Here is a 26,778-nt window from a genome sequence, read left to right on the forward strand (position 1 = left end):
ATATTTTTTTAGCGACGGCAGGTATCCGTCGCAAATAACACCTTTAGCGACGGCAACATAGTGTCGTCTCAAAAAATGACAGATTTTTCCATATTAATGGCGACGGAATTTTGCCATCGCAAAAAGGCAACTTTGCCGTCTAAAAAAAAAAGGCGACGGCAAAACCTTTTTGCGACCCCCCACTTGCTGTTGCTAAAAGTCATCTGTCGTCACAAAAAACTTTTGAGACGGCAATTTGAGTATTTGCAATGACATTTTGCCATCGCAAAAAGTCAATTTTTTTTGCAGTGAATCGAGAACTTTAGGTAAGAATTTCAATCCTTAAAAGTTTTGTGTTTGACTCACTCATGCTTGAATTGAAAAGAAGTTAGAGATTAAGAGCAAAATTGAACTTAAAAACAAGAATTGAGATCAATCCTTGCATTGTATGCATAATTCATGAATTTTGAGTTCTATTTTTGCAAATTCTTACATGCAAGTGCATATCTTTGCTCTCTCTTAAGAGCTTGCTATGATTCTCCATGAAAACACTCCATCTATTCATGTTTTGAAAACTTTGTACCTAAGAAATTGCATACATGTTATGTTTTCAACATTTCAAGTTTGATTTTGAACAATTGACATGTTTTTGGGCCTTGATTTCGTGAAATGATCATTAATTCTCCATGCTTTCCAAGTTTAGACAAGTTTTCTCAAGTTTTGGGGCCAAAATAATGTGTTTTGTTGGGTTGAATTCGAGTTTTGAAGCTTAAACAACAATCTGGAAATTCTAGATTCTGCCTCTCCGCTTAAGCGATAGAACCTGTGCTCGAGCGACTACTCTTGTTTTTGTACTTTCGCTCAAATGACCAAAAGTTGGTTCGAGCATAAAATGCATGCTCCCAGAAATTTACATGTTTTACAGACCACTCGAGCGACTGTCAAGCATGCGTTGAGCGAAAAAAATCACACAACCAGTACTTTTGCAAAGTTTACAGACCGCTCGAGCGACCTTTCACATTTTTGAACCCCCACTCGGGCGAGGAAAGCTATGCTCGAGCGAGGATCCTATCTTCAGCAATTTAACTAAGTGTTGAACAGCATGTTTTGGCATCCTCATTGCATCCTAGGCATTCCTAGGCCATGATTAAGACATAATAAGGAGGTTAAGACTTAGAAACACACTAAGAATGAAAAGAGTTAAGTTAAGTACTATCCGAGTGTGTGTTTCAATATGTGTATATGTTATGTTTGTGCACCATAAGCCATTTGATTAGTCTACTTTGTCTGTTTGCATCCAGAGCCATCTGTGAGTAATAACTCTGTAAAGTTATGTTTAACTTTAATTATTTTATGATGATATGAAATGATCTGTTTTCTGAAATGCTATTTTGTGATGGAATGAATGATAGTCCAATATTTTAAAATGTATTCGTGGCATCCTTAGCATCATATGATATGTGTCTCTTTATGGGTCATCAGAATGCCTTTATGGAGATTTCTTTATGGGTCATTGGAAAGCCTTAATGGTCGTCCCTTCATGGGTCATCGGAAATGTCTCTGTGCACATGAGTCATCGGAATACCTTCATGGCCGTCTCTCTACGGTTCATCGGATTTGTTAACGCTAATGGATATACCACGTATGACCTTGAGAAATGTATGAATTGTGAACATGAATATGACTATGTATATGAATTTGTTTATGGTTTGAAATTTAATTATGTACAAGACTTTGTTTCTGATACAGACATCATTCATTAAAACCTTTACTCTGTTATTATTCATTGGCCTTCCGCTCACTATTTATTTTATGTATGTAGGTGAGCAGCCGCGTGACCAGGCCTAAGTTGCTGCTTGGAGAGTTTTGGGTCAACCAGCTACTATGCCTCCCGGGGAGGTTCCCATATGAGAAGTCAGGTTTTGTGAACTTTGTTACTTTCTTTGTTTTTTGTTTTTGTTTCCTTGTACATTGGGCTAGTCCCTTTTGTTATTATCTATGTGGTGATACACGACTTATGAAACTTTTGATGTCATTTGTATATATTTAAGTTTAAATTCTCTGTCCCATGTATGTCAGCACAGCTCTATAGACAATGTATTTTATATATTTGCTTCCACAACCCCTTATATTTTATGATTTTCAGGTTGGAGGCCTTTGGTTATCCCAGGATTACTGGCCAGTTACGGCGCTAAACCTATAGGGGCGTGAAGGGACTAAATATGAAATGGGTCGGATCCAAGCCTTGGGCCGACCCAATCCACTTAAGCCCAAATCCAAGTGGGTCAAATGAACATGTGGGCAAGCCAATTAAGCCTAACTCCATGATCAACAGTCTACCCAAGTCCTCAAGTACTTGGGCCCAACACGCAGTGGAAAGGTCAGTCCAGCTGCGATACTGGCCTGGGCCGAGCTGTAGGGGTTAATATAGGGACTGAACTGATGGGTCGAACCGATTGCCAGTTGGCCGAACCCATACAAAAGATATCCGAATGGGCCAGCTCATTTCTGCAAACGGTCTTGTGAAAGGCCGAGCTAAGGGAACCTCTCAGAGAAATGTGGAAGCTATGAATGCATGCACATGGAGGATGCCACCTCAGCTAGTCCCCTATCCCTAGAATCACGAGAGCAGTTAGCAAAGAGAATGTGATCTGTTATAAACATGGTTACAATGAGTATATACATTCATTATCAACCACCAGGCGGTCCCTTACCTTGAGCAATGCTAGAGGAGACATAGCAGCACCAAGGCTTCATGAAACTATCTTGGACAACAAGTGTTCTATATAGACTCCACTCACTTCACATTGAAAGTAACCAAGTTGAGCTAAACTGTGCTCACTTAAACACGACTCTCTACACTTAGAGAGTACTTTCCATCTTCTCCGATCACTTATAGCCTTGACAGTGTTTTGTGTTGTAGGTCCTCAGTTCCTGGACAGTCCATTCAGTTGTGGAGCTCCGATTCACTTTCATCTAGTACGGTATTCGGTACGCACAATTGGTGCGGCGAGCGTGGATCTTCATCTCTGAGCTTTGCATCTGATTCTGGCGATGGGAATTGAGGATATTCCACCCTCTGCATTGACTCCGCAAACGGAGAAGACAAAGGATAAGGGCTTGGCACTGCCTATAGTCCTAGAGGAACAGACCAGAAACAACAACCGGACTCCAGAATCTGTTGAGCATCGACAACCCTATACTGGTGGATCCTCTCACCATTTTCTACTAGAGAAAGACTATAGAGATCATATCATCAATTCCATGGGAATAGAGATACAGGAACTAAAAGCACAGCTCAAGATGGTGATAGGCGACCCGATAGAGAAGAAAACTAGTGCAGAACCCTCTCATCTACGACAGAGAAGCCCATCTCTTGATCCACCAGTAAAGAAGGCCCCTAGAAATGAATTTGGACAACAAAGTTAGCTGATTTCGGTGCAAAGTGAGGTAGCTAGTAGCCACACTCGTGGTTCATGCCGGAAAAGGGCCAAAAGATAGAAAACAGCTAGCCAACAAACAGAGTATCCTCCACAAGATCTCCGCACCTGGTTAACCGAGAACAGAGAGAATGAGCAACGACAGGAGCAACGAGCTCAGCACCTTGATAGAACAGTCCATTAAAGGGAACACCGAGTGCTCGATCGACTCGTCTCCTTCCCTTTTTCTCCAGGTATTGAAGTAATGAAACCCCCCAAGAAATTCACTCCTCCCAAATTCACACCATATGATGGAAAATCAGATCCACTCACACACATCAGCAATTATTGGTAGATGATGTCTCTGTGGAACCGAAACGAGGCACTAATTTGCAAAGTCTTTCCATCCAGTCTAGGGGAGTCCAGACTCCAATAGTTTGATCATTTCCCTGCTGGATCGATCTACGACTGGAAATAGCTCTCCGAAGAGTTCTTGGCCAGATTTGTTTCCAACACCAAAATCCCTACAAAGCCGGACACCTTGTTCGGCCTCCGAAAGGAGCATGAGAAAGCATTGCGTAATTATGCAAGAAGATATTGGAAGGAGTATAATGATTTGGAGGAAAATGTTTGCAACGAGCAATTGGCTGTAATATCTTTTAAGCATGTCTTACATCCAAAAAGCAAGTTGAGACAATCACTCACTAAACACCCAGTAACAACACTAAAGGATTTACATGCCAGAATTTAGCAATATGCTTGTCTCAAAGATGATCAGATCCCCATCGAGGTAGCGTCGGCTGAACAGTCAATTCGGGGGAACAAAAGAAGAGCAGACCGAGGAGAACCTTGAGGAATTACAGTGAATGAAGTAGAAAAATTTAAATCTCATGAAGCAGTTGTTACAGTCTTCAAAGAACCTATTTACCTTATTATGGAGAAGATCAAAGGAGAGTCATTCTTTACTTGGCCACCAAAGATGCTAGGAGACCCAGCTCAGCGTAACCAAAAGCTCAGATGCATTTATCACCAAGACCGGGGGCATATGCATCAGAACTGCAAAGCTTTGAAGCAACACCTGGAGGATTTGGTAGCTGCTGGGAACCTCTAAGATTACATTGATCCGGATAAAGTGGTGACTGAATAGGGGAACCCCTCACTAGAACCAAACATTGAACATCCACCTTGATTGATCATAAATGTAATTCATGGCACAACCAGCCACGAGCGTGAAGAGATGCTACAAGAGGAAATTGTGAAAGCTATGCAGATTCAGCAAGTGATGTTAGTAGGCCCAGCACCGAAAAAGGTAAGAATAATGCCTCAGTCCCCTTTATGTACCGTTTCATTTACTGAGAAAGATTTGGAAAGGTGTTCAATATCCCAATACTGACACATTGATTATAACTGTGGGAATTGGAAAACGATCTAATGTGAAACGAGTCCTGGTGGTGCAGCAGATATATTGTATTACGACTTGTTCAAAACGTTAGGCCTGTCCGAACAATATCTCAGCCCAATGGCAGCACCATTGATCGGCTTCAATTCCCAACCCGAATGGCCACTGGGCAGGATAGTGCTACCAACGATAGCTGGAACAAAAACTATTCAAATAGAATTCTTAGTGATCAACACTCCGTCCCCTTACAGCGCAATCCTTGGTCGACCATGGATCCATCAAATGAAAGTAGTCCCCTCAACCTACCACTACCACCAACTCCTTCTCTTCCTAATGGAGCACGAGGTGAAGCAAATTCCAGGGGATCAGGTTGCATCAAAGCATTGTTTCATGGCGGCCATGAAGGCTAAACAACTCTACAATCAGGTACAAACAGTCGAAGTAGCCGAACAACCGTTCCTAGAGGATGTCAAGGTAAACCCAGTAGAGAAGATGGTAGAAGACTTGGAGAAAGTCCTAGTGAAGAAAGATGATCCAGAAAATTACTTTCTTATCGGTACCTCACTACGCACTGATGAGAAACTTTAGTTGTTAGATTTGCTGAGGGAAAATATAGAGGTATTCACATGGTCAGCATATGACACTCTCTCTGGGGCTGAATCCAGATTTTGCTTGCCATAAACTCAAGTCAACCCTTCCACTCAGCTTATACTGCAGAAGAGCCAAAGATCCTCAGTCGAGCACACCGAAGCAGTAATTACGGAGGTAGATAAGCTCCTAGCAGCAGGGGTAATCCAAGAAATCCAGTACCCACAATGGTTTTCTAACACAGTCGTAGTCAAAAAGAAAAATGAAAAGTGGAGAGTTTGTGTTGACTTCACTTGCCTTAACAGGGCTTGTCCAAAAGACAGTTTCCCTTTACCCCGCATAGACTAACTAGTAGACTCAACAACATGACATAAGTGTATGAGTTTTTTAGACACTTATAGCGGCTATCACTAGATACCACTGTTCGGCCCAGATCAAGAAAAGACGGCATTTATTACTCTAAGAGGCACCTACTGCTATAAAGTAATGCCATTCGGCCTTAAGAATGCCGGAGCAACTTGTCAGCGAATGGTAACTCAAATTTTCAAAGAGTAGCTCGGCAAGACCATGGAAGCCTACATAAACGATGTGGTAGTGAAAAGGAAGATTGCTACAAACCACCTCATAGACCTAAGAGAAGTTTTCAACATCCTGAAAATCCATCAGCTTCGCCTCAATGCCTCAAAATACGCTTTCAGGGTAGGAACGGAGAAGTTCTTGGGGTACATGGTAACGCACAGAGGAATTAAGGCAAATCTAGATCAAATCAAAGAAAAATACAAGAAAATCAAGCTACCGACAAAGCCAAAGAACTGCAGAAACAAGCCGGAATGGCAGTAGCCTTGAATTGATTCATTAGCAAATCATCAGGTTGAATGAAGCCCTTCTTCCAGCTACTGAGGAAAAAGGTTGCATTCGAATGGGGTCCTGAATATACCAAAGCACTACGAGACCTCAAGCAATATCTCAGTACACCACCTTTCCTTTCCACTCCAGAACTAAGGAAAGAGTTATACTGTAGACACCCCATTTTTGACCGTCCTCAAGACTTGGACGTCATCGTTTGAACGCTCGATGATCATCCATGCTCGTGTTCGTTTTGAGTTCTCGGAGGTCTCGGCTACGCGCCTTGCCTCAAGATCTCTAAACTTGTCTATTTTGTGCTTGGTTGTGAACCAAACACTTGTGTTTTTGCTTCTAAAGGAAGAGGGTGGCTTTTTTTCCATGCCCTCAACCCACCGGCCAAGGCTTGAGGCCACCGGCCCTGTTTTCTTGCCATCGGCCAAGTGTGTTGGCCGATCGACACTGTTTTTGGTCGGCCGGCCATTGTGTTGGTCGATCGGCCATTTTTTCTGGTCGAACCCTGTTTATCTGCTTTATGCAGACATTTTGTGCCAGCTGGCACAGTTGGCATCCACAATTAACCCCCTCCATAGTGTATGGAGGGATTTACACCCTTTGCTTAGCTTTTCTTAGAAGCTTTGGATTGAACTTCTATAAAGAGGAAGTTCCTCCTCCCTCCTCAGGGGTTCAAAAAAATTGGTTCTTGAGAGGATAGATATAGTATTGTATCTATACTTCCTTATTTAGTCTTGTTTTGTACTCAAAAGTGTGTTATTGTCTTACTATTGTACACAAGCACACGCTAGAACACCATCCTTGGTTGTTGAGGTGCTAGGAGGTTGGTTTTAGTGTTTTTGGGTTAGTTTGAACTCAGAAAACCTACTGGAGCTTCCTTCTTGAAGAGGTTCTACAAGGGTAAGCAAACTTACTTTAGATACCCCTTTTCTTGCTTAAGCTTTTAGCCTATCTTGCATATTGTCTTAAGCTTCGACTATAACTAACAAAAGTTCTGATTTTGTGTGCTTTAGATCTTTGTTTAAGGTCATTTTGAGGTTTGGGGTTGTTTACCCCCCTCCAAGGCCTTGTTAGGCCTTGTTTTAGGCCATCTCTTTTGGCCCTTGCTTTGAGCTTTGCATGACCTCTCTACCACTGAAATCCAGAGGATTTTCAGTGGTGGAGAGGTGGTTTTGGTGTTCTAAATAGGAGAGGGTCATCCCATCTCCTTATTGTCTCTAATGCTTGTATAAATCGCTTATGTTTGTAGCATGTGTGCTTAGCTTGTTTAGGCTTCATTTCAATATATATTAGGCTCTATTTTGCCATGATATAGCACTGTTTTGACTTGGCCTAGACATATTATGCATGCTTCATGTACTTGTCTTGTAATCCCATGATTTGGCCTAACATGCGTCGTGTTGTGACATGCTATTTTAGCATGATTTTGGTTTAACTTCATGAATCTTCTAGTCTTGTTTTAACATGCTAGAGCTCTATTTTTCATTATTTTGGTCATGCTTGCATTGTTTTGTATAGCTACCATACAATCTAGCTTGTTAGCTTTGGGTGCTCAAGTCACTAGCATGCTTTATTTGGGCCATTTCAGTGATTTGGAATCATTTATTATTTTATTTCAGTCCATATTTCATGCTTGTATGCTTGCATTTGTCATCCTTTCAATGCATTGAAGAGTTGGTGTCTTATGCTCCATAGTCGGGTCATTGTGCATGCCTCCATGCTTAGATCATTTAGATGCTATCTAGGTGGGTTTTTGAGTTTGTTTTAACATGCCATAACTCTGATTTTGGTTGTTTAAATCATGCCATGTTTGGTTTTATTAGGTGTAGTGTAACACCTCTTTTGTGCCCTTGTACGCCTCTTGTTTTACCCCTTTGTTTTAGCTTGTTTTGGCTTCGATCATTGCTTGTTCTAGGCTCATTTTGCCATGATTTAGGACTGTTTTGGGTTATGCTTGCCATATGCTCTTTGTTTTGTGTAGCTTTGGTTCAAGTCCCTTGACTAGTCTTAGGCCTTAAGCCTTAAGCATGCCATGCTTGGTCCGTTTATGTGATTTGGCATCACTCCTAGCTTTATTTCAGAGCATGTAATGTTGTCACATTGGCATGATTTTCACTCCTTTTAAGTGTGCTTAAAAGTTTCCCTTTTTATGCCTTAGTCTTTAGGCCAATTGGCATGCATGTTTGTGTGTGCATTTGTCCTCATTTTCATTGCGTCTTGGCCACTGATTTGGGCATGTCCGAGGTCCTCCTATTTTGGTTTAAGTCCATCTTCGCATGTTATTGCATGTTTGCCTTGCATGTTGTCACATGCTTGTTGCATACTTAGTGTATTACATGTTGTTGCATGTTAGTATATTGCATGTTGTTGTATGCTAACCCCATTGCATTTTGTTGCATGACATGCTAGCTTACATGTTTAGGTTATATGCCTATTGCATATTAGTTGTATGCTTGCCTCACATGTTGTTGCATGCTTAGGCTCTTTGCATGCTTGCTTGCATGCTTAGGTTGCATTGCATTGAGTGTGCATTCCCTTGCCTCTTGATCAATCATGATAGAGGTTGGGACCCCTTATGTGTTTTGTGCATTTCATTCCATATTGAATTGCATACTTGGCCTCTTTGACCATCATGCATTGAAATGCGTGATTGGTGGTCCGAGGGTCGAGAACCATACTCCCTTGAGCTCATCACATGATAGGGAGGGTGGTTGTACACACATTGTCTTAAAAATGCATTGCCATGCTGTGTTTATCCTCTACTGTAGCAAAACAACATTTTGCAGGAAGGTATGGTCGACCGACCATGTTCAGTGCCGATCGGTAACAAACATTTAGCCGAGAGCCTTACCATTGGTCGATGGCACCATTCCCTTGGCCGATGGTCTTATCTCCTGGCCGATGGACTCTCATCATGTCCCCAAGGTGGTTCAGAAGTGTCACAGAAGTTGGAACAGTTTTCAGAGGTGCAGAGCAGTGCAAACAGAGGCAACATGAAGCATGGCGATGGATTTTCGAGCAAAGCCATCCGAGCATGCATGCATTCGTCCCTCTTCCCGAGGCTGCTTTACTGCTTTCATAGCTTAAATAATTTGTTTAATTAGTTAAGTGTTGTGTAATAATTAATTAGCTAGCATAGTTAGTTAAATTAGTTGTTTTGTATTATTCTTCCAGTCCCTCCGTTAAGAGGGCGCAATTGTTGTAATAAGAGTGCGTGTGTGCGATGCATGTCTTCCAAACCTCCATTTCTTTCTCCCTTTTACTTAACCGCTTACGATGGTTAGTTCTAGGTCGTTTTCAATTAGCATCCTCATGCTATGCATGTTTGCATCATTCATCTGTATTACATGCACCGAGCTTGGCGCATTATACTAACTGCATCGTATTTCAATTCCAACTTGAATACATGTACTAAATTGCATCTCACATGGCATCTTAGATTAGCCGAGCCTATTCTAGCTGCATTTTACATGTGTTGCATTTGCCATCTTAACATGAATTAGGATCATGCATTGATTACTAACTAGTTCTTTGTTTTGGCTTGGAGTACACTGTGAGTGTTTATGTTTTAGCATCTTGCATGTATGTGAATGTTAACATGAAAGCATGCTTGCCATGAGGCTAATTGCTTATGTGATATAACTGCCTGAATGCCTGTAGGTGAAGGTTGGATTGCTTGAATTGGAATAATTCATCGAAATCTGTGTTTTAGCCTACTTGCGAGTAGTAAAATTCAAAACCATTTCCGAACAAACAGATATGCGATGCTTTGTTCCAAGTTAGGCGATCTAGTCTATACTTGTTTTGCTGTGAACATCACGTAGTAAACATTAGCCAATTAACCGGAACAAGAACGCATGTGTTTTCAAAAACTCGATATCATGCTTAGTACAGGCCGATCTTTGACCGGGCGAGCAGGGGTGCTCATAGATGACCTTCCCAATTGTACCCAAGTTCCCGAGCCGAGGCAACCTTGGTGATGACGAACATGTGGCCTTAGGCAACGAGTCATGTTTGGCACTTCTTTCTTAAAAATCAGTTTTTCAAAACGATTTTCCGAATTTGGACTCTTTGGTGATTTATCGGTCTCGCATTGCACTTTGCGGGATTAGATTCAGAACCGCGACATATGAGTCCAAACTGTAGAGGCAAGGCCCTCACGGGGTGCATCTACATATACCTATATATGGCAGTCTCAAACCATGTAGTGATTGCAGTATTGATTCGAGAAGTTGAGAGGGAATAAAGACCAGTGTACTACGTCAACATGACTCTCCTAGACACCGAAAGACGGTATCCACCATTGGAAAAGCTGGCTTACGCTTTGCTCATTGCATCAAGGAAGCTACAACATTATTTTCAAGGTCATATCATTAATGTCCTCACTGAATTCTCCCTCAGATCCGTCCTTGGCCGAGTTGATTTCTCCGGCTAAACTGTGAAATGGGCGGTTGAGCTTGGTGAGTTTGATGTACAGTATCTGCCTAGAACAGCAATAAAGGCCCAAGTCTTGGTAAATTTTGTCACCGAATTCACCCCCGCCTAGAGCATCGAACATCAGAACTCCAGCTCGGCACAAGTGCCACGCACCGCCGAACTAGGAAAACAACGTGTTTCAGAAGCATGGAAACTCGTCATTGGTGACATCTGGCAGTTCTGTGTTGACGGATCATCAAATAACCAAGGCTTGGGGGCAGGGATAATACTCATATCTCCGGAAGGATTCATCTGGGAGCAAGCCCTTAGGCTTGGATGGAATGCCTCTAACAACGAGGCAGAATATGTAGCACTATTGGCTGGATTGCGTAGCGCTGAACACTTCAGTGCAGATCAGCTCCTTGTTTTCAGTGATTTTTAGTTGGTCATTAATAAACTCACTGGGGCCAACGAAGCAAGAGATGAAAGAATGGCTATGTATGCAGACAAAGCTAGGGAATTGCTTAAAAAATTCCAGTCTATACAAGTGGAACAAATCAATCGGGACAGAAACAGTCATGCTGATGCTCTAGCCTGCCTCGGTTCATCAGTAAATTCTAAAGATGCCAGAAAAATTTGGGTCGAGTTTGTGCCAGAACCAAGCATTGCATCTCCAGAGCCAATCCTCTGCACTAACCTAGAGCCAAGCTGGATGGATCCAATACTTGTTTTTCTAAAAACTGGCACTCTCCCCGAAGACAAGAAAGAAGCCAACAGAGTTCGGTACATATCAGCTCGATTTTGGATCTCACCATCTGGAAAGTTATACCGACGCTCCTACCTCGGCCCTTATCTACTATGTGTGCATCTAAGTCTAGTCAAAAATGTTCTCTATAAAATTCATGACTGGATTTATGGAAGCCACGTTGGTGGAAGGTCACTGGCACACCGTGCCCTCACTCATGGGTACTGGTAGCCACAGATGCAGCATGACGCACAACAGTATGTTCAGAAGTATGACAAATGTCCGAGATTTACTCCATAGATTCATCAACCGCCCAAAACTCTTACTCCACTTACTAGCCCATGGCTTTTTGCCTAGTGGGGTCTGGATATTGTTGAACCATTGGCACGAGGCACTGGAAATAGACGATTCTTCATCACTGCAACCAACTATTTCACCAAGTGGGTAAAAGTTGAAGCCTTGGTTGTCGTAGTTCGTTTTGGCATTCCACGGGTACTGATTATGGACAATGGAACACAATTTGATGGGAAGATTTTCAGAAAGTTCTATGCCGATCTCAGAATCGAGTATTGTAACTCCTCTCCGGGCTACCCACAGAGTAATGGGTAGGCCGTAGCATCAAATAAAACCATCAACAGAGTGAAGAAGAGGCTTGAAAGTGCAAAAGGGAAGTGGGTTGAAGATTTATCCCATGTGTTATGAGCCTACCGAACCACAGCATGACGTTATTGCAGATGCAAATAATGCAGATAATGAGGAAGCTATTGCACAAGCATTAGACATGGCAGAAGGGTGAAGAGAAGCAGCACTGATCAAACTTGCAGCCCATCAACAGCAGCTCATCAAGAACTTCAACCAAAAAGTATTCCCTAAGCAATTCAAACCTGGCGAATTAGTCTTGAGAAAAGTCATGGACCATAAAAGAGTACCTGGTGAAGGCAAGCTAGGACCTAACTAGGAAAGCCCCTACAAGGTCATAATCGTTACTGGAAATGGAGCATACTACCTAGAAGACCTCAAGGGTAGAGCCATACCACGGCCCTGGAATGTAGCAAACCTCAAGAAGTATTATCAATAAAATTGTTCCCCAACTCATCTGTCAAACCATAGTGGCATTTATTGATTGTTTAATAGGAGTGTATCCACACTTTTATTGAAATCTTTGCTACAACACTTGTACAACTTCATGAGCAGCACAAACTATTAATTAGCCCAGTCTTTGTAATTCAAGCCCTGGGGGCATGTTTCAAAATCACAATATTCAGCTTTGGTGTTTACCAAACAGAAATCAGCATTGGTTTTTACCAAACCGAATTAGCTTTAATGTTTATCAAATGGAATTAGCTTTGGTATTTACCAAACGGAATTAGCTTCGATGTTTATCAAATGGAATTAGCTTTGGTGTCCACCAAATGGAATTAGCTTTGATATTTATAAAACGGATTTAGCTTTGGTTTTAAACAAATGGATTGAGTTTCGGAACGACCGAACGGAATTTGGTTTTGGTTTGCATTCAAACAAGCCAGGCGGAATTACTTGGTGGAGTTGTGTTTGGCAACCAAAATGGAACTTAGCCAAGTGGGATTGCTTGGTAGAAACTACACTAACAAACTTTTTTAATTAATCATTTCCTTTGTGAAAATCACAGAATTTTCAAGTCACAAATGATTCTTTCTTAAGTACAAGCACATCAACACTTCGATACTGGGGGCAAACAATTATTTTTTTCAAACCAACCTGGACCTGAGTAACACTTCACTTCTTTCTATCTTTTCGTCTCATTCAAAGTTGAAACAGACTTACACAGTTCTGCTACAAAGCAAAGAGCTTCAATGCCAACCTTACTTAGCTCCAAATGGAGGCAAACAATTGTTTTTCAAAACTAACTTGGACCTAAGTAAGACCCTTTCCTTTCATTACAAAACCAAGCACAATCATATAACATATTCATTAACCAGACTGAGCAGTTATTCGACCCAGAGGTCCCAACGGTGCTTGGCCGGGGGCAAACAGTACAGACAACATTCAAACATAGAAACAAGAAAGCATTAGATTTCAAAATCAAAAGGAAAATTCCATCATCCAACAAAGGCACAGCTGGCTTCACAAACAACAACAAAAAAAAGAAGAAAATTGTCTTGGCAAACATAAGGGGGGCAACTTGTCAAGAAAATTGAGCACCAGTACATTAGAAAGCAAAAAGAAGAAAAATCAAAATGTGAAAAACTTCAAATCGTTTCAAAGATCATTTCAACCTTCATCAGTAGGAGGAATTTCAAGAGTAGCATCCACAACCTTGTCTAGATCGTCTTGGAAAGGAAAAGTAAAGGCAGTTCCAACTTCTTGGAAAGCAAGAACCTCCTTAACCACATCTCCCACAGCTTCAGTTTCTAAGTCCTCACCCCCTTAACATCCACTATTTCATTGGCAATGTTGCTCTCCAAAGTTTGGTTTGCAAAATCAGTCCCTGAAGAAATCTTTGCTAAAGGAGTAGCGGGAGTAGCAATAGCCTTTGAACTTAAGGACTTTGAGGGAATAGGAATATCTTGAAACAGAGGAGACCCTTCAGGAATTTGAGTGGCGGTCAAGGCATCCGTCCAACCCTTCAAAAAAATCTTGTCTCGCAATACCAGCACCTCTTCTTTGTAAGCGGCTCCAACTTCGTCCCAATCTTGTTGCCAGTGCTTAGCCTCCAAAGTTAAACATTTAGTGGCCATCACTGCAATAACCGCCTCCAGTTCAGAAATCTTACTCTCAAGCTGGGCCTGAACACCAATAGCAGTCTCCTTCGACTTTTCAGCAGAAGCGACAACCTTGTTTAGGTGAAACACCTCTCTCTCTGTGGCCCTTCAGCCCTCTTTCTCGGCCTCTAAATTTGCTGTCAACCTTTCAGCACCCATAGCGGCCTCCAGTATGGCCCGCTTCAATTCCTCAGCCCGGGTGATGGACAGATGCATCCTTTAAATACACTACAGCAAATAACAAGATATTAAAAGCATGTAGCAAAAACCATCAAAGAGCACTAACAGAAATAAAAAAACACTTACAGCGGTCATCATTTGAAGGGTCCCCTTCAGAATTGGAATATCACAAGGCCCGTTATGATCTGCCATGTCAACTGGCATCAACAGAGTTTTAGTCAAATCAAAAGCAAAGTCCCTAAAAGCGACAACTGAATCAGAAGGAGAAATGGGTTTGCTTGATGCAACATAGGCGGTTCTCATGTTTCAAATGACTCATCCTCAATGGGATCCTCAGAAGCCTCACCAACGATGGCCTTACCAGTCACTCTTCTTCTCTTTTTTGCCCTATTAGCAATCAAAGTAATAGGATCAGTAGCAGCACCAGAATGACTAGAGGCTCCTTTCTCAAGCTTCATAACCATAAGACTCTTCGACTCGGCCTTGGCCGAAGAAATCGCCAAAGTCGAAAAAGAACCAAAGGCTTCTGCTTCAAGGTCCACCAGCACCCTTCTTTTGGCTATGTATCCTCCCCTTGTGTAGCTGGGGGCAGGAGAAAGGGTCCTCTCAACAGACAAGCTTTGACCACGGCGACGATTTGTAACTAGAAGGGCATGAGGAGTATCGGTTTCAGTATCAGAATCAAAAAGGGAAGCAACCAGCCTCGCCTTTTTCTGGATTGTGGTACGTAGGTTGCCTAATAATCCAACAGCTCGGGAGCAGATCTCTTCTTATACCTCAAAATGGCCTTAATCGCCTCTATATTCTCACGTTTCGATCTATGTTGATAACTAGGGAAACCTCTGCAAAAGAAGGGGGAACAGCATTTGCACAGTGTTCAAACAAATAAACAGAGATACAAAAATACTAGGGCATTCGATTCAAACCTGGATAGCCATCTTTTTGTGGCATCCATTTGGGCTGGAACTTGGTCCTAGTTGGGAACTCCCAATTACCACCCACTTGCAGAAAATCACCATTGTGTTTGTTAGAATCAGGCAATCCGGTGACGATGTGACAATTGGCCGAACGTATACGAAGGTAATAGGTACTGTGATCCTTATTGTGAGAAAGAGTATAACAACCCAAGATGTCCCATATATCCAGATTCAGGCTTAATCTTCTATTCAAAACACATACACCATAGATAACCCGGAACAGATTTACAAAACCTGCATAGGGGTAAGTTGGACCTGATGCAGGAAACGGCAGACTAACGACTCCAGAGGAAACCGAACGCCTCCCTCAACGATAGTATCAATAGGAAAAGCAACAGTGTGTTTTGTGCCCATACGTTTGGCGTTGACCTTTGCCAACGAGAGGGTAACATCGTTAGGAATACCAAAATCCTGACGAAACAAGGCCATGGCCTCAGGGGTGTCCACCAAGGCACGAAAATTACCTATTGTCTAGACCTAACAAAGCAAGAACAAGACTCAGCTAAGCAAGGAATAAGGGAATATCACCAATCGCCATAAATAGTGGTACAAGGGCCAATAGAGGCGATATCAACGAAAAAGTAATAGGAAAAAGGAGTTTCAGATGAACTTACAAAGATTCAGCGAAGAAACAAGCAAAGAATAAGGGTCTTTGGAATTGGGGCAAGAATGGCAGAGTTTGTGACTCTTAGTAATGGCAACAAGAACCTGAGTAGAGCACCGCAAGAACCAAGGAAGAAGGATGAAAGGGTTTTGGGATTTTGAAAACTTAGAAACAGATGAAGGGGTTTGAAGCGACGGCCCTAGGGTATTTATTACCCCCGAACGGCGCAATGGTATGAAATCACATCATTTTGTATGGAATCAGCGCACTATCTCCGCACACCAATGCCACATCGCCACATGTCCCAACGAAAAGACGCATGCAGAAGCATATGAGAAAGGATTAAACCACCACCAAAGCTAAGCTGGAGCAGATTAGAAGCGACGCAATGGTTGAGGTATAGATTAGTAGCTCCCCCCAAGGGTAACCTTAGCATGAGCTAGGGGGCAAATGAATGGACTAAATATGAAATGGTCGGATCCAAGCCTTGGTCCAGCCCAATCCACTTAAACCCAAATCCAAGTGGGTCAAATGAATATGTGGGCAAGCCAATTAAGCCCAACTCCATGATCAGTTGTCTACCTAAGTCCTCAAGCACTTGGGCCCAAATTGCAGTGGAAAGGTCAGTCCAGCCACGATACTGGGCTGGGCCGAGCTGCAGGGCTTAATATATGGACCGAACTGATGGGCCGAACCCATACAAAAGATATCTGAATGGGCCAACCCATATTTACAAACGGTCTTATAAAAGGCCGAGCTAAGGCACAATGGTACCGAGCTGAGAGAACCTCTCAGAGAAACGTGGAAGCTATAAATGCATGCACATGGAGGATGCCACCTTAGTTAGTCCCCTATCCCTAGAATCACGGGAGCAGTTAACAAAGAGAATGTGATATGTTATAAGCATGGTTGCAATGAGTATATACATTCATTATCAACCACCAAGCGGTCCCCTACCTTGAGCAATGCTAGAGGAGACTTGGCAACACCAAAGCTTCATGAAACCATCTTGGACAACAAGTAAAGTGTTCTATATAAACTCCACTTTCACATTGAAGGTAACCAAGTTGAGCTAAACTATACTCACTTAAACACAACTCTCTACACTTATTATTATTATTATTATTATTATTATTATTATTATTATGAGCTAAACAAACCACTTGGATTATAACAACACATTACGGAATATAAAGTATGAAAATAAATATGAGATAAACAAACCACTTAGATTATAACAAAACACTATGAAATATAAAGTAAGAAAATAAATATGAGATAAACAAACCACTTAGATTATAACAAAATACTATGAAATAAGAAGTAAGAAAATAGATATGAGATAGAAAATATAAGAAAATGAAAGACTAGAAATTCACCTTCCAAAGAAAGATTGAACTTCTTGATTTCCAAACTTCCTCTTGATCACCCTCAAGTTTAGGAAGTGTGTTCTTAATCCTTAATTCGAAACTAGAATTTGAGCTTGGAATGACGGTTTTGAACAAGGGTATGATCACTCTTTTCTTGGCAAGAATACTCTCTCTTTGATTAAGGCTTTGAGTGGTTTTAACAAGGGAAGATAAGATGTAAGAGCTATGTAACTTCACTAGTTTGGCAAGATAACTCTCTTGTTTTTAAGACTTTCTTTTCTTTCAAATTCTAACACAATTTTAGCATTTTCTCCCTACACTTATCTTCTTTTAAAATTCCTCTTGAAATTCAAGACTAGAGTTCTCATTATATAGCCAATGCAAGTGAGCAATGGTAGAAAACAAAGTGGAGGACAAAGTGGAGAATAAAGTGGAAGACAAAGTGGAGCATTTTTGGAAAGATAATGGAGTTAATGGGGGGACAATGTATAATGGAGGTAAATGATGAATGGTGATGGTGGTGTGTGATTTATAAAAATGGATGATGAGTTGAGATGGTGGGATATGATTATGAAAGATGGTGAGTGGAGATGGCGGGATGTGATTATGAAAGTAGATGGTGAGTGGGAATGGTGGGGTGTAATTATAAAAGTGGATGGTGAGTAGAGATGGTGGAATGTAATTAACGAGTGGGGATAGTGGGGTGTGATTATGAAAGTGGATGATGAGTGGGGATGGTGGGGTATGATTATGAAAGTGGATAGTGAGTGGAGAAAGTGGGATATGATTATGAAAGTGGATGGTGAGTGGGAATTGGTGGATGTGATTATGAAAGTGGATAGTGAGTGGAGATTGGTGAATTTTGGATGAAAAATAATTTGGCCAAAAATGTGTGAATGTTGGGATTAAAGCTCAAATTTCAACTCTCTTACAGAGGATTCTGTGAGAAACACATTCTGATTGTCATCATCGGGTAATCAAAAGAAATTGCCCAAGTCTTAGGGCCGGTCCAAATGGGGTGTCTATGGTGTGTTTTGAGATAAATTTTCAAAAAAAAAAATTGGGGAGAGAGTTTAGAAATTTTTTTTGTTTTGTTTGGTTGTATATTTTGAAAACAATTTTGGAGTTTGGGAGTTTGAGATGATTTGATATTTTGTTATAGTTGAGTAGATGTGTGTGAGAGAAAAAGTGATTGAGAAGGAGAGAGAGAGATAAGAGAAAAAGTGATTGATTGATATGTAGAAGAAAAAAAGTGATTTTGGAGAAAAAAAATTTTAAAAATTAAACCAAAAAAAATTCAAAAATTGTAACTTGAGATATAAACCAAACAAGCCCAATGGTTACTCCACAACTTATCTTAATTTATCTTCTTTTTTTTATTTCTATCTCAACTTATCTTCTTTTTAATTTTTTCAATGCACCTAAAATAGTTACTCCACAATATTTGTATAAAATTTAACTTCAAATCTTTTAATTTAAAATTCACATCTATACAAATAAACTCTTAACATTTACGTTTAGTAATATCTCATTGTTGTTTATTATGAGAAAAAATAAAATCAATATTATCATTAATTTGTGTCCCTCTTCACTGAATTCCTGATTCTACCACTGTCCATGGACCTCTTTCTGCTTTTTTCTTACTGGGGATGAGCCTCAACTTCGGACATCTTTTTTCTTTTCTAGTAGCAGAGTAGACCCACAAGACATTTTCTTAGAGATTTTCTCGAGAAAAAAATGAGAATATGGAGTTGAAACAGGTTTTTGTTAATAAGTGTCCTAATTTTTTTTAAATAAAATAATATCTATGAAGATACTAAGAAAAAGAGAATATGGAGGTCAAAACACATCCAAATGAAAAAGATACTAACAATAATTTTTATAATATCTATGTCATAAATTAGGTCAAAACACATCACCCAATTTTGAAAAAAAAAATATTGTTAGTAATAAATTTTATGAATATTTGTAAAATATATAATGCAATGATCTTGTAAAAATTATAAAAAGTACTATACTAAATTCAAATGAAAATTCAAGTTCAAAAGCATAATTTGTCCTTTATTATATTTTACATAGTTTAGCCATTTTTGAATTTGTGATTATCTTTTCTCTCTTGTACTTAGATAATGAGAGCCCATGCTAGTTATTAATATAGATATGTATAAAAAGTGCATAAAAAATGTAAAAACTTCATCAAAAACTTCAGTTCTGCCCCATTTGGTTGGAGAAGGTTCATGATCGAGATATCAACATTTCTTGTCAAATTGTGTCACATAAACAGTCGATATAGCACAAATTATGGGCTTCTGAATTACCAAAAAAAAAAAGAATAAAAATTAAAAGATAAATCATGGTCGATGTAATGGTGTTAACTCCAACCCATATGGAGGAGTAGTTGGAGGTTGGCTCCAAGTCAAGAAGTAGGAGAGAAGATGGCAGGTGACAACCAACCCAGTAACTCCTCTTCTTGACTTTGTTTTCCGTCTTTTTTGTGTATAAATTGAGGTAAGGAGGAGGGGCTGAAAATAACACAGACAAGGAAACACAAAGTGTATAATCTGTGTGTAAGAGAGTGAGAGTGCTATAGAGAGAGAAAGTGAGGTGTGAGTGTTGTAAACTCCCTTCGGGATAATTCTATAGTGCATATCTCTCCAGTGGACTATTGCTGAACCACGTAAATCTCTTGTGTTATTGTTTGTGATTGCTTATTGGTGTGCCAAACAAGTTACCAAATACTAACAAGTGGTATCAAAGCTACGGTGGAAGAAAACGGGGTGCGTTTTTCAGAACCTGTCAAATTTTGAAGTTGTCGAAATCAAGTTTCGAGCATATCAGCAGAACCATCTCGTTAAGAGGAGTCCAGACCCTAAAAGTTCAACTTGAGAACTACCATCACACACCCTCACGTGCGTCGTCAGAGAAGTGACGGAGTCTCGCCAGAATGTTCAGTTCGACGAGGAAGTAGAAGTTGAAGAAGACTTTGTTGTTTCATGCAATAAATACTTATTTATGAAACCATACAACACAAGCTGTGTTGGCAAAGTGGTTAGAGATTTCTTTCTTCTTTCAAAGGTCAGGGGTTCAAAACCCCCAGTAGCATCCCAAAATTCTATTTTTTTGGGTATAGCTAACGTCACCGACAACTCACTGACATGTCAACAACCAGTTAGTGCCACGTTATTGACACGTGTCACCACGCCAGTGCCAATTCACTACCACGTCATTAGCCAGTTAGTGTCACTTTATCGACACGTGTCACCACATCAGCACCAGTCAGCGCCACGTGTCTGCCAAGTCAGCACAGTGGTTGACCAGTCAATCAAGTTGACCCGAGCTGGCCTAGAAGTGAAAGGATTATCCGGTGCTACATGGCTAAGGTACATCTACAGATCTGAATCGTCAAACTCATTTTTGGCTAGATCTGAACCATTTAAAGTCCGATTTGGACGATTCAATAGTGGTTTCCAACTATTTGGAGTATTCTAGAGAGATTCGTATGATCAGATTTTTGAATCAATGTTTCTGTAAAAATTAAGAAGATGATGGAAGAATCTGCTTCAACTTCGGGATCAATGATCAAATTAAATGTTTCCAATTATGGAATCTGGAAGCCGCAAATGGAAGACATCCTATACTATAGAGACCTGTTTGACCCTATTGCTCTAAAAGGGGTTAAACCAGAAGCAAAAAAGGATGAAAACTGGATAAATATGAACTGGAAGACTGTCGGTCAGATCAGACAATGGATAGACCACAGTGTGTTCCACCATGTCGCCTAGGAGACAGATGCATATGTCTTCTAGACAATGTTAGAAGGAATGTACCAATCAAAGATGGCCCGGAACAAAGCCTTGGTGATGAGAAGGCTTGTAAATCTAAAGTTTAAGAATGGTGTGTCTGTCGCCGAGCACACCAGTGAATTCAAAAATCTAGTGAATCAGCTTGCAACCGTCGAGATGCCCTTGGACGATAAAATGCAAGCCGTACTACTACTCAGTTCTTTACCGAACAACTGAGAGACGTTAGTGGTTTCTCTCAGCAACTCTGCACCCGAAGGGAAGCTGACTATAAGCATAGTCACAGACGCCATGTACAATGAAGAGACAATGAGAAAAGACATGGGAGGTAATTAGTCCTATGCTCTTGTCATAGAAGATAGAGGCAGAGGCAAAGGTAGAGGAAGAGACAGAGTAAGAAGCAAGAGTAGAGGCAGATGGAACAACATGAGTAAATCCAGAGATAGTAAAAGTCAAGGTAACTCTAGCTTCACTAGAAGTGTAAAAATGGCCCGTGGCCCGTGGGCGACTCGGGGTAGGCCTGTCCCATTTAGGCCCTGGCCTAAGCCCAACCCGAGGCCTTGGGCCTAGGGCATCATTTTGAAGCCCGGCCTGGCCCATCAACCTGCTTAAGGCCCACTCAAAAGCCCAACCCGAGGCCTAGCCCGCCCGAGGCCCAGTGTTATTTTTAATGGAAAATAATAAAATTTTGGTGGAAAAAATATAAAAAAAATTTTTTTAATTGTTTAGGCCTACCTAAGCCACCCAAAGCTCGAGCCTAAGCCTAGGCCCAGCCCAAAGCCCGAATACCCCTAGGCCTGGGCTTGGGCCTGGGCCTAGTTTTCTAGTCCGTGGGTCAGCTCGGCCTGGCCCGGTCTAATTTTTGACAGGAGCCTGCAAGGCCCGACATAGGCCAGGCCTAGCCGGGCCAAAATTACACCCCTAAGCTTCACTTGCTTTCACTGTGGCCAGGAGGGCCACATAAAGAGGAACTGTCCAAACCGAAAAGATAAAGGCCAAAGTAGTAAGTCAAAGAGAGATGAGAACACGACAGCCACAATAACTGATGAAATACTTCTACCAGTTGATGAAAAGGAGGATTGCCTTCACGTGGTTGACCATAGCTGTACATAGTGGGTGATAGACACAGCTGCATCCTTTCACGCCACTTACCACAGAGAACTCTTCATCTAGTACAACGCTGGAGATTTTGGCACTGTTCGAATGGGGAATTCTAGATATTTGAAGATTGTTGGGCATTGGAGACATTAGTACTTAGACTAATGTCGGACACAAGTTGGTTCTCAAAGATATGAGGCATGTTCTAGATTTGCGCCTCAATCTTATCTCCAAAAGCACCCTGGACCGACAAGGCTATACAAGTACATTCGGAAATGGCCGTTGGAAGCTGACAGGAGAAGCTTTGACAATCGCCGGAGGAGAAATGTCTTCAACACTATACAAGACTCAAACAAAGATCTGTTTAGGAAGTCTTAATGCAACAGAAAACAAGAAGTCACCAGACTTATGGCACAAAAGACTAGCTCACATTAGTGAGAAGGGATTACATCTGTTGGCAAAGCAATCTAGGATACCCTTATCGAAAGGAAGTGCCCTAAAGCCGTGTGATCATTGCCTTTATGAAAAGTAGCATCGAGTATCATTTAGTTCAACGAGCAAGAGGAAAACAGAAGTGCTCAGTATGGTATACTCGGATGTTTGTGGCCCAATCGAAGTGGAGTCACTTGGCGGCCGTAAGTATTTTTTGACTTTCATTGATGATGCATCAAGGAAGTTATGGGTGTATTTCCTGAAGATGAAGGATAAGGTATTCCAGTACTTTCAGGAGTTCCATACAATGGTGGAAAGAGAGACCGAGAAGAAGTTTGAAGTGTCTTCACACAAACAATGGTGGTGAGTACGCTTCCAATGCTTTTGAAGCATATTGTGCCAGCAGAAGTATCTGGCACGAGACAACAATTTCCAGTACCCCACAACACAATGGTGTGGTAGAGAGGATGAATCGCACTATTGTTGAAAGAGTCAGACACATGCTCAGAATAACAAAGTTGCCAAAGTCATTATGGGCTGAAGCCGCCTGTACGGCCTGTTATCTCATCAACAACTCACCATCTGTCCTATTGAATTTTGCGATACCTGAGGAAGTCATATCCAGAAGAAAGGTGTCATATTCTCACTTAAGAGTCTTTAGGTGTAAGGCGTTCGCACACATCTCTAAGGAAAATAGACAGAAGCTTGATGACAAGTCTACTCCATGCATATTATGGGCTATTTAGATACAGCATTTGGGTTCAAGTTATGGGACCCAATGACCAAGATGATATTCAGGAGCAAAGATGTTGTGTTCTATGAAGACCAGACCATAGCAGATTTTGAGAAATCTGCAGAGTCTAGAGAAGTCATTACTCCAGACTTGTTACCATCTCCCGAGCCATCACAAAATGCTAGATGTGATGATGTGCAACAAGAAGTGCCAGAGTTGTAGGATCCTATGCCAGAAATTGAGGATCAAGAGGAAATAGATGAAGACCCGGATGAAGAGGGTGTTGAGCAGGGGGAGCAACCCCTTCAACCAAAGGCAACTGGGCGTCAGTTGTAGAGATCTAGAAGAGCTGTCGTGCCATCAACCAAATATCCCACTTTTTAGTATATTTTGATTACTGATGAGAGAGAGCCCGAGAGTTTTTCAAAAGCAAAGAGGCATACATAGAAAGACTATTGGATGCAAGCCATGACGGAGGAGATGAGTTCTTTGCAGAAGAACCACACTTATGAGCTTGTTCCACTTCCAAGAGGCAGAAAAGCCTTGAAGAACAAATGGGTGTATAAATTGAAGAAAGATGGCAACAGTAAGCTATTGCAGTATAAACCTCACTTGGTGGTCAAAGGTTTTGGATAGAAGAAGGGAATTGACTTTGATAAGATCTTCTCCCCAGTTGTGAAGATGACTTCCATTCGAGTAACTCTGGGATTAGTAGCTCGCTTGAATTTGGAGGTAGAACAGATGGATGTCAAGACTGCCTTTCTCCATGGTGAATTAGAGGAAGAGATCTATATAAAGCAGCCAAAAGGATTTGAAGTTAAAGGAAAAGAAAATCTGGTCTGCAAACTGAAGAAGAGTCTCTACGGCCTGAAGCAGGCACCGAGACAATGGTACAAGAAGTTTGATTCATTCATGGTGGATCACGAGTACAAAAGAACAGTAGCAGACTAGTGTATATATTTCCAAAGGTTTTCGAATGAAAACTTCATCATCCTACTGTTGTGTGTCGATGATATGTTGATCATCGGACATGATATTGTTATGATTAACAAGTTGAAAAAAAGACTTGTCACAATATTTTGATATGAAGAATTTAGGCTCAGCACAGCAGATTTTGGGCATAAAGATTGTTCGTGACAAGAAAGCCAAGAAGTTATGGTTTTCACAAGAGAAATATGTTGAACGGGTGATTGAAATGCTCAACATGAAAGATGCTAAGCCAGTTAGCACACCACTAGCCAACCATTTCAAGGCGACAAAGCGTTCGTGTCCCATGACCAGCTCTAAAAGGAAAGAAATGGAGGCAATCCCCTATTCTTCCGTAGTAGGAAGTTTGATGTATGCAATGGTGTGTACCCGGCCAGATATAGCTCACGCAGTTGACGTTGTGAGCAGATTCCTTGCCAATCCAGGAAAGGAGCATTGAGAGGCGGTCAAATGGATTCTTCGATACTTGAAGGGAACTTCAAAGATGTGTCTATGTTTTGGGGGAGTTGAACCAATTTTGGAGGGATTTACAGATACCAATATGGTGGGTGATCTTGATGGTAGAAAGTCTACATCAGGATTTCTATTCACCTTTGCAGGAAGAGTTGTTTCATGGCAGTCCAAACTACAAAAGTATATTGCTTTATCTACAACAGAGGCAAAGTACATTGCTGCCACAAATACTGGAAAGGAAATGTTGTGGTTAAAGCGGTTTCTCCAAGAATTGGGTCTACAGTTGGAAAAATACAACATACATTGTGATAGTTAGAGTACAATTGATCTGAGCAAGAATTCCATATACCATTCACGTATAAAGCACATTAATGTTCGGTATCACTAGATATGAGAAGTGATGGAAAAGCAACTGATGAAGCTAGTGAAGATTCACACGGACAAGAATCCTTCGGACATGATGACCAAGGTTGCCACCAAAGACAAACTCGAAGTTTGCAAGAATCTAACCAAGATGGACTTCAAGTGAGAAGTCAGTTATCCATATGGGAGTGGAGGGGGAGAATTGTTAACTCCAACCCACATGGAGTAGTTAGAGGTTGGCTCCAAGTCAAGAAATAGAAGGGAAGATAGCAGGTGGCAGCCAACCCAATAACTCCTCTTCTTGACTTTGTTTTTCCTCTTTTTCGTGTATAAATTGAGGTGAGGATGAGGGGCTAAAAATAACACAGACAAGGAAACACAGAGTGTATAATCTGTGTGTAAGAGAGTGAGAGTGCTATAGAGAGAGAGTGAGGTGTGAGTGTTGTAAACTCCCTCCGGGATAATTCTATGGTGAATATCTCTCCCGTAGATGTAGGCTATTGCCGAACCATGTAAATCTCTTGTATTATTGTTTGTGATTGCTTATTGGTGTACCAAACAGGTTATTAGATCCTAACAAATGGTCCAGCTTCCATTTTCATTAAAGGTGACAAATAAATAAACTTGAACAAATCAAAATGAATTATACATTAAAATAACATAATTCAAAATGGCCAATTTTATAATCGTTTAGATAGTGGCAGTTTCAAGTGATAACGTACTCCTTTATTAAACGTGACAATTGTAAAGAAATACAAACAAATACTAACATACTACATCATTGTGCATGGAAAGGTTTTGGGAGGCCCCCCTCCTAAGAATTAGACGTTTATGTTATAGGCTCACAGTGCTTCTATTGGGGAATTTTCAGAATGATTTTTAAAATGTATAGGTTTTCAAAACCTTTCTTATTTTTCTTTGGAAAGCTTGAAATAAGCTTGGGGACTTTGTCCAACATCGGAAAGAGAGGAAAACTTGAAGCGCTTAATAAAGTGCTAAATGGAATATTCCTTTGAATATGAAATTGTGAGATGAAAGCTAGTGTGCATGCACCCACACCGCACCATCCGCACGCACACGCGTGGCGTGGATTGTATGGTGTTTTATGGCGCATTTTGCACGGACGCATCGGCGCAAGACGCCATGAGGGCGCTTTCCTATTTGCATTAGACAAGGTAGAGTAATGACGTGGCGTCCGTTGGCAATGAGTCAACCAACCGATCGAAGGGTTAAGTGTCCGATCTGGAGCGGTTTGATCATATCCGTTGATTGGAGATGCGCGCGATCATACGGATGAGATGGCACCCGATCGTGTTCAAGTGTGATCAGTCAAGGCAGTTATTCAATGTGAGAATGATCTGCACCATAGATCGTCGATCTAATGGTCAGATCTGATCACTTGCGATCAAGGGACATAACAATTCGATCAGATCCATCAACGCCTATAAATAAACTGTGAAATCAACCATTTCATTCAATCCATCCAAATTCATAAAGCATTCCTACAATTCTCTCTCTCTCTCTCTCTCTCTCTCTCTCTCTCTCCCTCTTGATTTAGAGTTTTCGATTAAGAGTTTATTAAGCAAATTTTTACTTTTCTTACTGATAATCAAGTTCTGCAGATTTGATTTTCAGT

Source organism: Camellia sinensis, chromosome 12 (genome assembly GCF_055761805.1).
Source record: "Camellia sinensis isolate YWXY chromosome 12, ASM5576180v1, whole genome shotgun sequence".
NCBI lineage: Eukaryota > Viridiplantae > Streptophyta > Magnoliopsida > Ericales > Theaceae > Camellia > Camellia sinensis.